This window comes from Chenopodium quinoa, unplaced genomic scaffold (genome assembly GCF_001683475.1).
Source record: "Chenopodium quinoa cultivar QQ74 unplaced genomic scaffold, ASM168347v1, whole genome shotgun sequence".
Taxonomy (NCBI): domain Eukaryota; kingdom Viridiplantae; phylum Streptophyta; class Magnoliopsida; order Caryophyllales; family Amaranthaceae; genus Chenopodium; species Chenopodium quinoa.
Window position 1 is genome coordinate 3,259,131 of NW_018742974.1, and position 12,873 is coordinate 3,272,003.

Consider the following 12,873-nt stretch of genomic DNA (forward strand, 5'->3'; position numbering starts at 1 on the left):
AGGGTTGGCGCGAGTGGATGGGACACCGCGAGTTAAGAAAAACTCGCTTCCATGGTTTGGTGAATTCAACATTCTCGGATGTACCCTTTGTTTCACAGAGCGTTCAATAAAGTAGATGGAGCATTAATTCCCAGAGGGTTATGTCCATTTGTAGAACACATATGGGTTTTAGAAAAGTGAGAAAAACTTGGTCAGGAAGTAGGATCGAGCAAACAGTGCTAAAAACTGGTCAAAATTAGAACGCATATTTCTGGCTCGGTATTGGAAGAACTTGGCGGCAGCAAACAGAGGCCGGCGCCAACAACTTGGCTTTGGCGCCTGGCGACAGAAGCTGTCACCTGGCACTAGAGCCAAATCAGTGGCGCTAGACTCTGTTTTCTGACGCTAGTTCCTACATGACTCAGCAGCTTTCTGTGCTCGATAAAATTTTCCAGTTTCGCACAACATTATTTCGATCCTAGTTGTGAAAGATATTCCTCAAATTTCCTACGTGTAAAAATCCTATGTTTTTAACTCATTACGGATGGTCTTTCCAATGAGATCTTTTTTATGCATACGACAATAATGTTAATCAAAATTACGCACATGAAATACTTAGAACTTTTTGAGTCTCATCCACTCATTCTAAATCATTGCAAAAATAAAATTTCAGGAATTAAAATAGAAATCATCCCCAGTGGAGTCGCCAAAAACTATAGGGAATATTTCAAGCATTATCCCTAGCTTTAACCCCACTATGATCATACACTAAAGTACGGTGGCGTCCAAAGGGAAAGAAGATAGAGCAAAAGAGTCGCCAACAAGTTTTAGGAACTTGTAAACCATTCACGAGGTGAAGGTTACACCCCTTAACGATCCAGGAGATCGTTAACTCCAATAGGTCTGGAACCATGACTGGTAGTTCGGGGATAAAGGTACAAATCCAACCTAAAAGAGATTGAACCTGCACTAATAATAGGCCTCTACTTTATTCTGATCGTATTCATGTGCGCTTTCTGACTAACATGCAATCAATAGGTTTAACCTTAAACCTATTTATCTATGTTGGTTGAATATAAATGCACAAATAAAACTATTATTGGTGATCACTTGAATTATAATCATATTAACCCTAAACAAGATTATTAATTATCTTATATAAGCGTGATTACAAGTACAAATTCCGTTTAAACATGCATAAAAGGTGTGATCAAGCAATAACAATAAATATCAAGCAACATAATAAGCATAAATAATAATAATTAACATAATCATGTTAAAGCATAATTTTAATATCAAGATCCTAGGCATAATACTAACAAGATTAATAACAAATCCTATCATGTCACTAAGAAATAAAAATCAAAGCTTTAGCCCTAACATGATACTAACATGAATATTAGGAAAGACAATTGAAGGCATCATAGAAAACATAATTGATATAAGCAAATCATCCTAAATATGATACTAAATAAAGCATCCTAACATGATACTAGGAACATTCTAAACATGATACTAGGAATCAAAATAATAATCTAAGCATGATTTCTATATCAAAATATCAATAAATCAACTAAAGCACTTACTTGGATGCCTCGTATCTCTTTCTAATAACAAATACACACGTTAGTAACTTCAAGGAAAATATAAAATCAAAGAATTAAATTAAATAATTTAAATAGAGATTTGGGATCAAACCCTCATCAATCAAACCTTTCATGTCTAGGGCGAAGGCAACTTCGAATTTGGTTAGGTGTTTCTAGATCTTGTGAATGCGGAATTTTGTTTGTAAAAGGCTAGGCTAGAAAAGAGGGAGAGAGAATCAAGAAATTATTGATGAGAGTTGATGATTGAAAAAGGGGATATATGACCTCTATTTATAGAGAAAAAAGAGGGTTGAAGAATAAGAAAAGAATCTGAATTCAAATCGAAATAAAACTCGATGGACAACAGTTTTTACGGATTTTGTTTTTATCATATCTTTTGATCCAGAAGTCCAAATAAGTTATATAATATGTCGTTGGAAAGATCTTGAAGTCTACTATTCAACCCATTTAAAATCAGATTAAAAACGTTTGTAGATAAAAATATATGGCCGAAATATTAGGACGGTGTCAGTTTTGGATAGAGTTTCATATCTCATTCATATCTTTTTCGTTATAGCATGGCTTTAATATTATAATATATCATTGTAAAGATAATTTCAAGATATATCCAACCACATAAGATTTGGATAAATATTATGAGGTACGACTTTCTTTGAACATCTTTAAATTCGAATAGAATTAGGATTAAAAAAAAAGGAAAGTTTTTATAAAAGGAAAGTTTTTATTTAACACAAATTCTTTAATTCTATCTTTTCAAAAAGGATAATCAAGATCTTTTAGAAACTTATAGAAGCTTCTAATTAATCCCAATTAGTTTAGGAATAGGATTAGACCTTTGGACCCTCCACATGATCGTTGGGCCGTAGGTAAGATCCGATTCGAGCCCAGTTTAGTATTTTGGCCATAACTTCCTCATTATTCATCGGAATTGGGCTTATAATATATCGTTGGAAAGCTCTTTTCAAGACCCATCCAAATACACCATTATTGGACCCTTGACATTGACCAAACCATAATGGATTGGATGTTTTCTTAAAATAGGTTTTCAAAAAACAGAGAGAAAGAAAATAATAAAAACTATTCGCAACACTAGACTTTCCACACTTTCACTTCATTCGATTATGATTCGACGTGAAAGGTACTCATCACTGGGTTTGGTTTTGGGGAGACACAAATGGGTTTCTACACCCTAGCTCCTTTGTTTTGGTAAAGGTGTCCTTTTAGTCACAGGACAATTTGATCCAAACTTCCTCTTTAACTATTCTTATTGTAGCTAAAACATATATTCTGACATTGAGTATGCGACTGCATTCTGCTTTGAACTCTTGAAGATCACTGTATTTCTCCATTCAGACACAAAATGTATCTAGATCAACATCTAAAGTCATCTTGCTTGTTTAGAAAACTAACATCCATATAACCTTTTGACAACTTGTTCACTTTCAACACCATAAACTAGAAACATTCCTTTATTACTTCTCAAGTACTCAAGGATTTGTTCTTGGTAACTTTCAGTATGCTTATTCTGAATTTACTTGAAACCTGCTACACATGCACAAGTCATATGTAACATCTTTCTTTGTACATATTATGGCACATATAATGGACCCTTTTGCTAAAGCATGAGGTACACTATCCATGCAACTCAACTCTACTAGCTTTTGAAGGCACTGAGTCTTATTGAACGTAATATCATGAAACATGGGAAGACATCCACTCAATGAGTCTTGCTTCATGAACTTGTCAAGAGCCTTATCAACATAAGTCTCTCGATTCATTCCAATCATTATTCAAGATTCATTTCGAGGATCTTGATTCCCAATATGCACTTAACATCTCTTAAGCCTTTCATATGGAAACAACTCTCTAACCACTTCTTGACTTATTCAAGCATTGATATGTCATTTCATACGAACTGTTGTCATCTACATACAAGACTAAGAAGACCAATTTCTCCTACTAAACACTAAAAATTATCTCATCAAAACAAGAAATTGTTCTTAAATCATAATAAACTAATCAGAAAATAAAACTATGAAGCTATCTCTGGCCACTCAAATACTTCTAGTACGTGCACCTTCAAGCTCCATCTCCTTGCTAGCTTCACTTGTTTGCAGTTCCTACGCAACATTAATAATGTTAAGCACTGCAACTTGGTATCACATACCTAAGTGAAAGTTAAAATATTTATGACATAATACCTGAGGTTGATGCTCCATTCTTTTTTAGGAAGTCAAGGTATTTCTGGAAGTTGCGCTTCCAATGTCCTTTCTTCTTGCAGTAAAAGCATTCACTTTCACTTGCATCCTTGGGTTTTGGAGTCGCTTTAGGCTTTTCAGGAGCTTTAGCAACTGACTTGCCCTTGCCCTTAGTACTAGCCTTCTGCCTCTTTTTCTTGAACCACTTTCCCTTTTGAACCATGAGAACCTCTTTCTTAGGTTCCTTAGGGATTTGCTTCTCAGCACTAACCAGCATTGCATGCAACTCATTCATAGTCTTTGCAACATCAGTCATGTTGATGTTCATGATAAACTGGTTGAAACTTTTTGGTGGTGAATGGAGAATGATGTATGTTTGCCATCTCATCACTGTATGAGTACCCTAGTTTCTCCATATATTGAATAAGGCTGATCATTTTAAAAACATGATCATGAACTGTGGTACCCTTCTTTATCTTACAGTCCAGAATTTCACGATGGAGCTCGTACCTTTTAACTCTTGCTTGTTTCTTAAACAAGGCTTTGAGTTCTTGCATGATTGTGTACGCATCCTGGTCCTCAAAACGCTTTTGAAGTCCAGGAGCCATGGTAGCAATCATTAAGCAAGTGATAGGCACAACTCTCTTATGAGTTTCCTTGTGCATCCTGATCTCTGCTATAGTTGGATTTTCCGGTCTGGCAATGGGGTGTTATTGACATCCTCTCTACCCTCATATTTCAGAACAAGTCTTTGCATTCTTAACAGTTGGAAAAGTTATCCCCTGTCAACCTATCTTCCCAAAGAATGGTCGAAGATTGTAAATGTTGTTGTCATTGTGATTTCGGCTACCCATCCATGTCAAAATGAGGCAAAGTTTAATAATTATGTTTAATTTAATAATTAAAGTAACATAAACGAATTAAATAGGTAACTTTAAAAGCACTTTATTCAATATTAATTGATCCATTTTGAATTTTAAGTGATTCCAAGACCCTTTATTTGTGCAATAATTGATCGGACTTTAGCCCTACCATCAACCATTACATTTTCAAGGTGAGTAAACTCTTTATTGATTACAACTCTTGTAACTCTTGGTTGAATAAAATCATCACATGTTTAATTATTACCCTTTGCTTCAAGGTTCTAAACTCTTTAGGTAACCTTGTCGAGCACAACCAATAAAAATTGTAAAATTTGATTTACCCCAACTTTCCCAAAATATAAAATGACACCCAGCTTTGGCATGACTAATCATAAAAATCAAAGGTTTATTGGGTTTTTAATTGGAAAAAAATTCTTAATATTACTGGGACCTAGATTTATTATATTGTGATTATTTAGTGAACTCTAGCGCATCATTAATCAACATAAATAAAATCTAACATGCATAATCTACTAATGCAATAAAACATGATATAGTATGACCCCTTAGTCCTAAGAAAAATAGAAACGAAAAGCTCCCACTTGAATCATCATGGATCTCCATCCATCCTGCTCCTTTGGCCTTCACTTCATGGGCTCCTTTGGCCTAACACTATTAAATAACTAATCTATTAACTTTAAATAAAAGTTACAAAAATACTTAACGGTTCGCATACCGTATTTAGATTACAAAAATAAATCACGATGCGCAGATCTTCTTTAGAATATATGGGCCATACTAGTCTATATATGGAAATATATTATCATATATTATAAAAAATTCCATATAATAAATCACTCAACATGCTTGTCTAAACTACAACATCGAATGTTCATAATTAAGGCAATGCATTTCCTAAAATATCGCATATTTTAAATTATAATTAAATAATATCGTATAATATTCATGACCAATTATAAAATATCATATATTTTAATTTAGGTATGAGATAGAATCAAATATTTTTTTAATCTAGAAAGATAAATCATATTTAATCTTCCATGATTATCCTAACAAACTTAGGAGATTCTATCCTAATTATTAACCAATCAACTAATTTAAAATCAATTATATCCTAATCTAATTATGGGATAATCACATTATTTAAATTTATTATTATCCTTTTGGAATATGCTCATAATATCCTAATCAATCTTATCTAAAACTAACCATTTAATTATGGATAATTACCAATTTAACAACTTTAATTATGGATAATATCAAATATAACAATTTTTGAAATATTTGATTTTATCCTAATTAAAATTTTTTTATCCAGAATAAAAGATTATATTTCAAAATATCTTATTTTATCCCAAAATAAATCATATTTGTCTTGAAATATTTTAAATTTTATTTTTGAAACGTGTACTACACGATTGTTGCCCACCGTGGTTTGCTAGCTGAAGCTAGACACGGTGGTTTACGGCAGCAGCACGCAGCAGTAGAGACAGCCACGACAGCAGCATGCAACGCTTGCACAGCTGCGACCCAACCACCACGAATCGCCGCCCTCCCTTTCATTCCCTCTTGGACTGATAGCAGGTCGGCAGCCGCCGTGGCTGCGCCACCCAGTCGCGGTTGTCGGCCTTAAATAATTTTTTTTAATTTAATTTAAATAATATTTTTAAAAATTAAATTAAATCAAACCACTAATTAAAATTAAATCATCATTCAATATTAAAATTAGGGTTCATCACTAATTTAATCCTAACTCTTAAAATTAAATCGAAGATCATACATGTAGACACCCATTTGTGTCTCCCCAAAAACCAAACCCAGTGATAAGTACCTTTCACGTCAAATCATAATCGAATGAAGCGAAAGTATGGAAGTCTAGTGTTGCGGATAGTTTTTAATTTCTTTTCTCTTCTCTCTGTTTTTGAAAACTTATTTTAAGAAAACAGTCAATCCAGTTTGGTTGGTCCATGATATGGGTCCAATAGTAGTGTAGTTGGATGGGGCTTGACAAGAGCTTTCCAACGATATATTGTAAGCCCAATTCCGATGAATATTGAGGAAGTTATGGCCAATTTACTAAATTGAGCCCGGTTTGAGCCTTATGTGCGGCCCAATGATCTAGGGGAGGGCCTAATATGATTTATCATTCCTAATGCAATTAGGAATGGTTTTAGTCTTCTAGATTCTTCTAGAAGGTTCTTTTCATTCCTAATTCAATTAGCTTTGATAAATTGACTTTTGTTGACTTTTCAGAGTTTTAATTAAAATCAAATAGCATTTTCGAGGAAAAAATATGATTTTATCCTCCAGTACGGCAAACTTAACTGATTTTCGAAAACGCGTTAAAAACAGGCTTGGCGCCTGACTCCAGGCCTGGCGCCTGGTGCCAGCCATTGGCGCCTGGCGCCAATTAGCCAGGGTTGGCGCCAGACTCTGTTTTTATATTTTATTTTTTTGGCTGATTTTCTCTATAAATAATGTATTAAAAACTCCGTTTTCATTCACTAATTCTCACGAATAATCATCAACAATCAGTTTTCATTCGCAATCATTAATTCTCTAATTCTCTCTTAATTCATTCATCTCTTCATCTTTCTCTTTTCTAAACCTTGCTTTTTACATACAAAATTCCGCATTCACAAGATCTAGAAACACCTAGCCATATTCGAAGTTGCCTTCGCCCTGGACATGAAAGGTTTAATTTCTGAGGGTTTGGTCCCAAATCTCTCTTTCAATTATTTAATTTAATTGTTTTGATTATTATTTTCCTTGAAGTTACTATCGTGTGTATTTTGTTATTAAAAAGAGGTACGAGGCATCAAAGTAAGTGATTTAATTGATTTAATTGATATGATGATATAGAAATCATGTTTATATTGTTATTATGATATTCCTAGTATCATGTCTAGGGTATTTTTAAAATTAAATATGAAAAGTATGATGCTTCCTATGTTCTTCCTAATATTTAATGATCATTAGTATCATGTTAGGGTTAAAGATTTGATTTTTTGTTTCTTAGTGACATGCTAGGGTTTGTTATTAATCTTGTTAGTATCATGCCTAAGATCTTGCTATTATTATTATGCTTTAACATGATTATCTTAATTATAATTTATTATCATGATTTTTTATAATTGTTTTGATTATGATTATAATTTTATAATGATGATTATTATTTTGATGATGATTTTATGATGATGATTATTATTTATGATTATAATTAATTTATGATGATTATTTATGATTATGTTGCTTGATATTTATTTATTGCTTGATCACGCCTTTTATGCATGTTTAAAGGGAATTGGTACTTGTAATCACGCTTAATAAGATAATTAATAATCTTGTTAGGGTTAATTTGATTATAATTTCAAGTGATCGCCAATAATAGATTTATTTGTGCATTAATATTCAACCAACATAGATAAACAGGTTTACGGTTAATCCTATTAATTGCATGTTAATTAGAAAGCTCACATGAATACGATCAGAATAAAGTACAGGCCTATTATTAGGGCAGGTTCAATCTCTTTTAGGTTGGATTTGTACCTTCATCCCCGAACCCTTATTTGGTTCTAGACCTTATGGAGTTGACGATCTCTTGGATCGTAAAGGGGTGTAACCTTCACCCTGTGAACGGCTTACAAGTTCCTAAAACTTGTTGGCGACTCTTTTGCTCTATCTTCTTCCCTTTTGAACGCCACCGTACTTTAGTGTATGATCACAGTGGGGTTCAAGCTAGGTGTTAACGCTTGAATCTATTCCCTACAATGCACAAAACATTTTTATGCATAAATCAATATGATTAAAATTATGAAACATATTTAAAACGAAATCAACCAAAACAAGGATCAAAAATCAGATTTTTAAGGCTTATATGGTTCAAATTTTTTGAATAAATTAGGGTTTGGGTTCGAAAATTTCGAATGAATTAGGGCTTAAATCGGTCCTATCCATGGCTATTTTTAGCATAATTAAATCATATTCAATCAATTCCAAAAGTTAAATCACATTAAAAATAATAATTGAACCATAATTAAATTAATTTCTCCCTCTTAATTAATTATAAAATTAAGAACATGGACTTCAAATAATCTTATTATTATCATCAATCAGTTCATGTGAGAGGCTAACTAATACCACTTTAGGAGTTTATAGGTACTATAAAGCAGAAAATCATGAATCATATTTATAAAGCACCTAATCCCAAGATCACATGTATAACACACAAGACATATAATCATACCTTTGAAGCGTGAATTCCACCAAGCTATTTGACAGGAAAATCAGGGAAAGAATAGAACCCCCAAATGTTGCCCCTCTACTTAGTCCACGAGATTCAAACGAGCCGTCCACCAATACTAGATTGGTTGAGTGAAAGAGGAAAAACCGCGATCACCACCTTAAATGGACTAATCAACCACCACAAACCACTACACACTACTACAAAAAAGGCCTTAGAGAACTGTTAGAATAGGCTTTATAGATCGCCTTCGGGGCGATCTTCTGCTAAGCGATGTATAAAGTATAGAGAACGGGTCGTTTAGGCGTTTTATATAATTACAAATAGAGAACGGTTGTTAGTCAACGTTCTCTTTTCCCTTCTTAAATTTGTACACTAAGGAAGGAATAAAGAACGGTTTAGGACACTTAACCTTTTTATATTGCATTACAATAGAGAACGGTTAAGTTAGATAATAGTTCTTTAATGTTTTTTTTTTAATCCAGCCATAATAATTCGAATTACTTTTGTACGTATTTTGTATTGTATTATTCCTGTATTTTAATAATCTGTATTATTTTTGTATTTCATTTAGACCTGTATTTGTTGTATTCCTGTTTTGTATCTTGTACATTTATCCTGTAAGAAAAATTCCACATTTCCCATGTAAAATAAATCCATGATCCTGTATACGTGCAATATAAATTTTTGTATAATAAAATCAACAAAAATATTTCCAGAAATGACGAAAGCCATCAGAATATACTTCACATTTATAATTTAAAACATCGAACCACAATTAAATTGAATCATTCATACAAAATTTGTACTATACAAATAAATACGTGAGTAAAATATCAAAACACCTTAGATATACCAATACAAATTTGTACTATACAAATAAATACGTGAGTTAAAATTTGTACTATACAAATAAATACGTGAGTTAATGTTGATTGAAAAAAAAATTATGCTTAGATATACCAATACCATACTGATCTACAATTCACATAAATCATCGTCGTTGTCATCATTTGGTTGATGGTATCCGGTAACATATGAAATCCACCTTTTCCTAAGCTCGTCGATCATTTGTTGAGAATATGTAGGAGGAACTTGCTTAAAATACTACAAAACAATGTAAAATATATACATATTAGTTAATAATATACAATAAATTCATCTAATTAAATATAAATAAGCATATCCTTTTTTTTTTATCTAAGTTCATAAGAACAGATACTATCCAAAAAGGCTGCTCATAATACACATAACAGCCATGTGCATAATAGTTTCTGTCAGGCATGCCTCAGAAATTTTTTAGCAATCTCACAATAGAGATACCAGTTTCATACCAAAAACATTACTTCCTCCACTTGTGGGACTGAAGTTTGTCAAGCCAACTGTCATGGATCAAATTTTGCCTTCAGTGGAACTTTAGAACTTCTTCTATCACCCCTTCTGCCATTTATATTGTTCTTTTGTTTAATTGTCTGAGATTTGTCTACTGTAAAAATAAATATGAGCCGATATCAGTCAATTAAACTACAAGAACATCATTGAGACAAGGAATAAGCTTACAAAAAAAACTTGAATCTCAATCCTCATATGCCATAAATAAATTAAAACAGTGCAAACATCAGATTCATGCTAACTATTTTCCACACCAGACATAGTCAAGGAAAGAACCACGATTGTTGACTGTTTATCAGATGACTTCACAGCAATGATAATTGATAATTGCTATCTTGCTGCACAACACACCAAGCTTTAGAAAAAAAAAAAGAAGAAAAGAAAAAAAAGAGGAAAACAACACAGATGACTGCCTTAACCTACATCACCTCAAGAACCTTTTGAAGACATTATGTCTGAAAGTTGCAAATCATTTCTATTGCTTGCAATTGTCTAATCTCCAACCTAGCTGCATACGAATCATCTATATTTTACTCATTTCAACATTAGACCCCTTAAACTACCTATAAAGATCACCCATTTCAACATTAGTGCTTCCTTTTGCTCTGTACACAGGCCTTAGACAATTGTTTTAAAAACAATGGATTAAGCACATTTTCACAATGCAAGTCATTAATCTGTTCAACAGGCCTTACAACTCATTTTTGCCAGCTCATGAGCAACCCGATTGCCATCACGTTTCACAAAAGAAAAGGAACAAACACGACACCTAGCAGCTAAATTAAGGATATTATTCACTACCAAACCAAACTAAGTAGGATGCACATCTCTTTTCTTCAAGGCATTGCACAGCTTTAAGCAGTCAGTTTCTAAACACATGCTGAAAAAACCCAGGTCCAAGGCAATCCCCAGGGCAAAAATCACCCAAAAATTCAAGGAAATTTGAGCAAAAATCACCCAGAAATTCAAGGAAATTCAACCCAAAAATCGACCCAAAAACCGACCCAAAAACCCCAGAAAATCGACCCAAAAACCCCAGAAAATCGACCCAAAAACCCCAAAAATTCTACCCAAAAACCCCCAGAAATTCGACCAAAAAAATTTCCACAAATTCAACAACCAAACCGCAGGAATTCGAGCATTAATAAAACCCCCAATTTCGAGCAAAACAACAAAATAAAACCCTAAGAAACCCCAGGAATTCGAGCATTAATTCGAGCAAATTCGATTATGGGCAAATTCAAGCAAATTCGAGCAAAAAATTGAGCAAATTCGAGCATTAATTCGAGAAATTTCGAGCAAAAAAATCGAATCAAAACCCCAGGAATTCGTTGAGTAAATTCGAGAAAATTAAGGGTAATTTGATTGAACTTACTGCAATAATTTGGCTTAAATATTTACATATAAACAATCGATGAATTTATCCCAAAAACAAGAACTTTGAAGGTTTTTTCAATCACCTAAAATTCGAATTCTACGAATTTACTTCTGTTTCCTCCATAATTCGAATGATTCATGCAATTAGATTGACAATTATCAGAATCTAATTACTCTACCACAATAAAAATTCGAACCAAAAAAAAAAATCGAGCCTACCTCAATTTATTGGTGGCTCAGCAGACATGTGCGGTACTGCAGACGTGGAACGGCGGTGGAGCGGCGGTGCAGTAAGCGGCTGATGAAAGATTTGCTATGGAGTTTTGATGAAGGTTTAATGAAGGTTTCACTTTTTTTTTTTTTTTACAGATGAATGAGAAAGAGAAAGTGATAATCGCTTCAATTTTCCCTTTTAGTATTTTGGGTAAAAAAAATTTTACGGAAATTTTGGTTTTTTTTTTTTGAAAACATAAATAAATTATTATTGTGTATGTACGTATATAATTTCCTCCTAATTAAAAATAATAATTAATTAATATAATACATAACGGTTGTCAAGATGACCGTTCTATATCATCTATAATAAATAATTATTATTTTTAATTATTTAAGTAAATTGAAATACAGAACGGTTAACTATGCTAACCGTTCTATATGTATTAACATATAGAACGCCTCTTATATTAAAACGATCTATATTGGAGAACGCCTACCTTTAATAACCGTTCTATATTTTGCGATCTCTAATATAGTTTTTGGTGTAGTGACAATCGGCGCCGAGGGAGGAGGAGAGAGCCGTGAGAGTGAGAGAGAGAGAGATTTGAGAGAAGCTGGTTTCGTGTTTGCTAACTCAGGTTTTGATTTTCCTGTTCAATTGAATTTCTATGCAAAAACCTAGGCAACTAGTCTACTTATAATCACATTATAATTAGACTAGGTCAGGAAGCCCAAAACCCTCCAACCATATATGGACGGCCATACTAGGGATGAGGCCCATCATGGGCTTCGTCCTCTCGTGCTCGATCTAGGCCCTTTATGTGACCTTATAGGATCCGTCCAAGTGAGCTTTGGCCTATTTTACTAGTCCAAAGATCGTTAGTACCTCTAGCTATGATATAACGACGACCCAAATGTACGAACTTAAATATCTCCATAATTTGATCCATTTATATATCTAGTAATTGCACATGACG

The 12,873-nt window shown here is 33.2% G+C and overlaps 1 long non-coding RNA gene across 1 annotated transcript; it reads right to left on the reverse strand.

The window, feature by feature from the left end:
• Positions 1-9,657: 9,657 nt before the first annotated feature.
• Positions 9,658-12,202, reverse strand: LOC110729252. The gene is made up of 3 exons (XR_002512867.1): positions 11,900-12,202; positions 10,246-10,397; positions 9,658-10,018 (listed from the first exon to the last, which is right to left on the reverse strand). It is a non-coding gene; the product is annotated as an uncharacterized LOC110729252 (long non-coding RNA).
• Between the last annotated feature and the right edge of the window lie 671 nt (positions 12,203-12,873).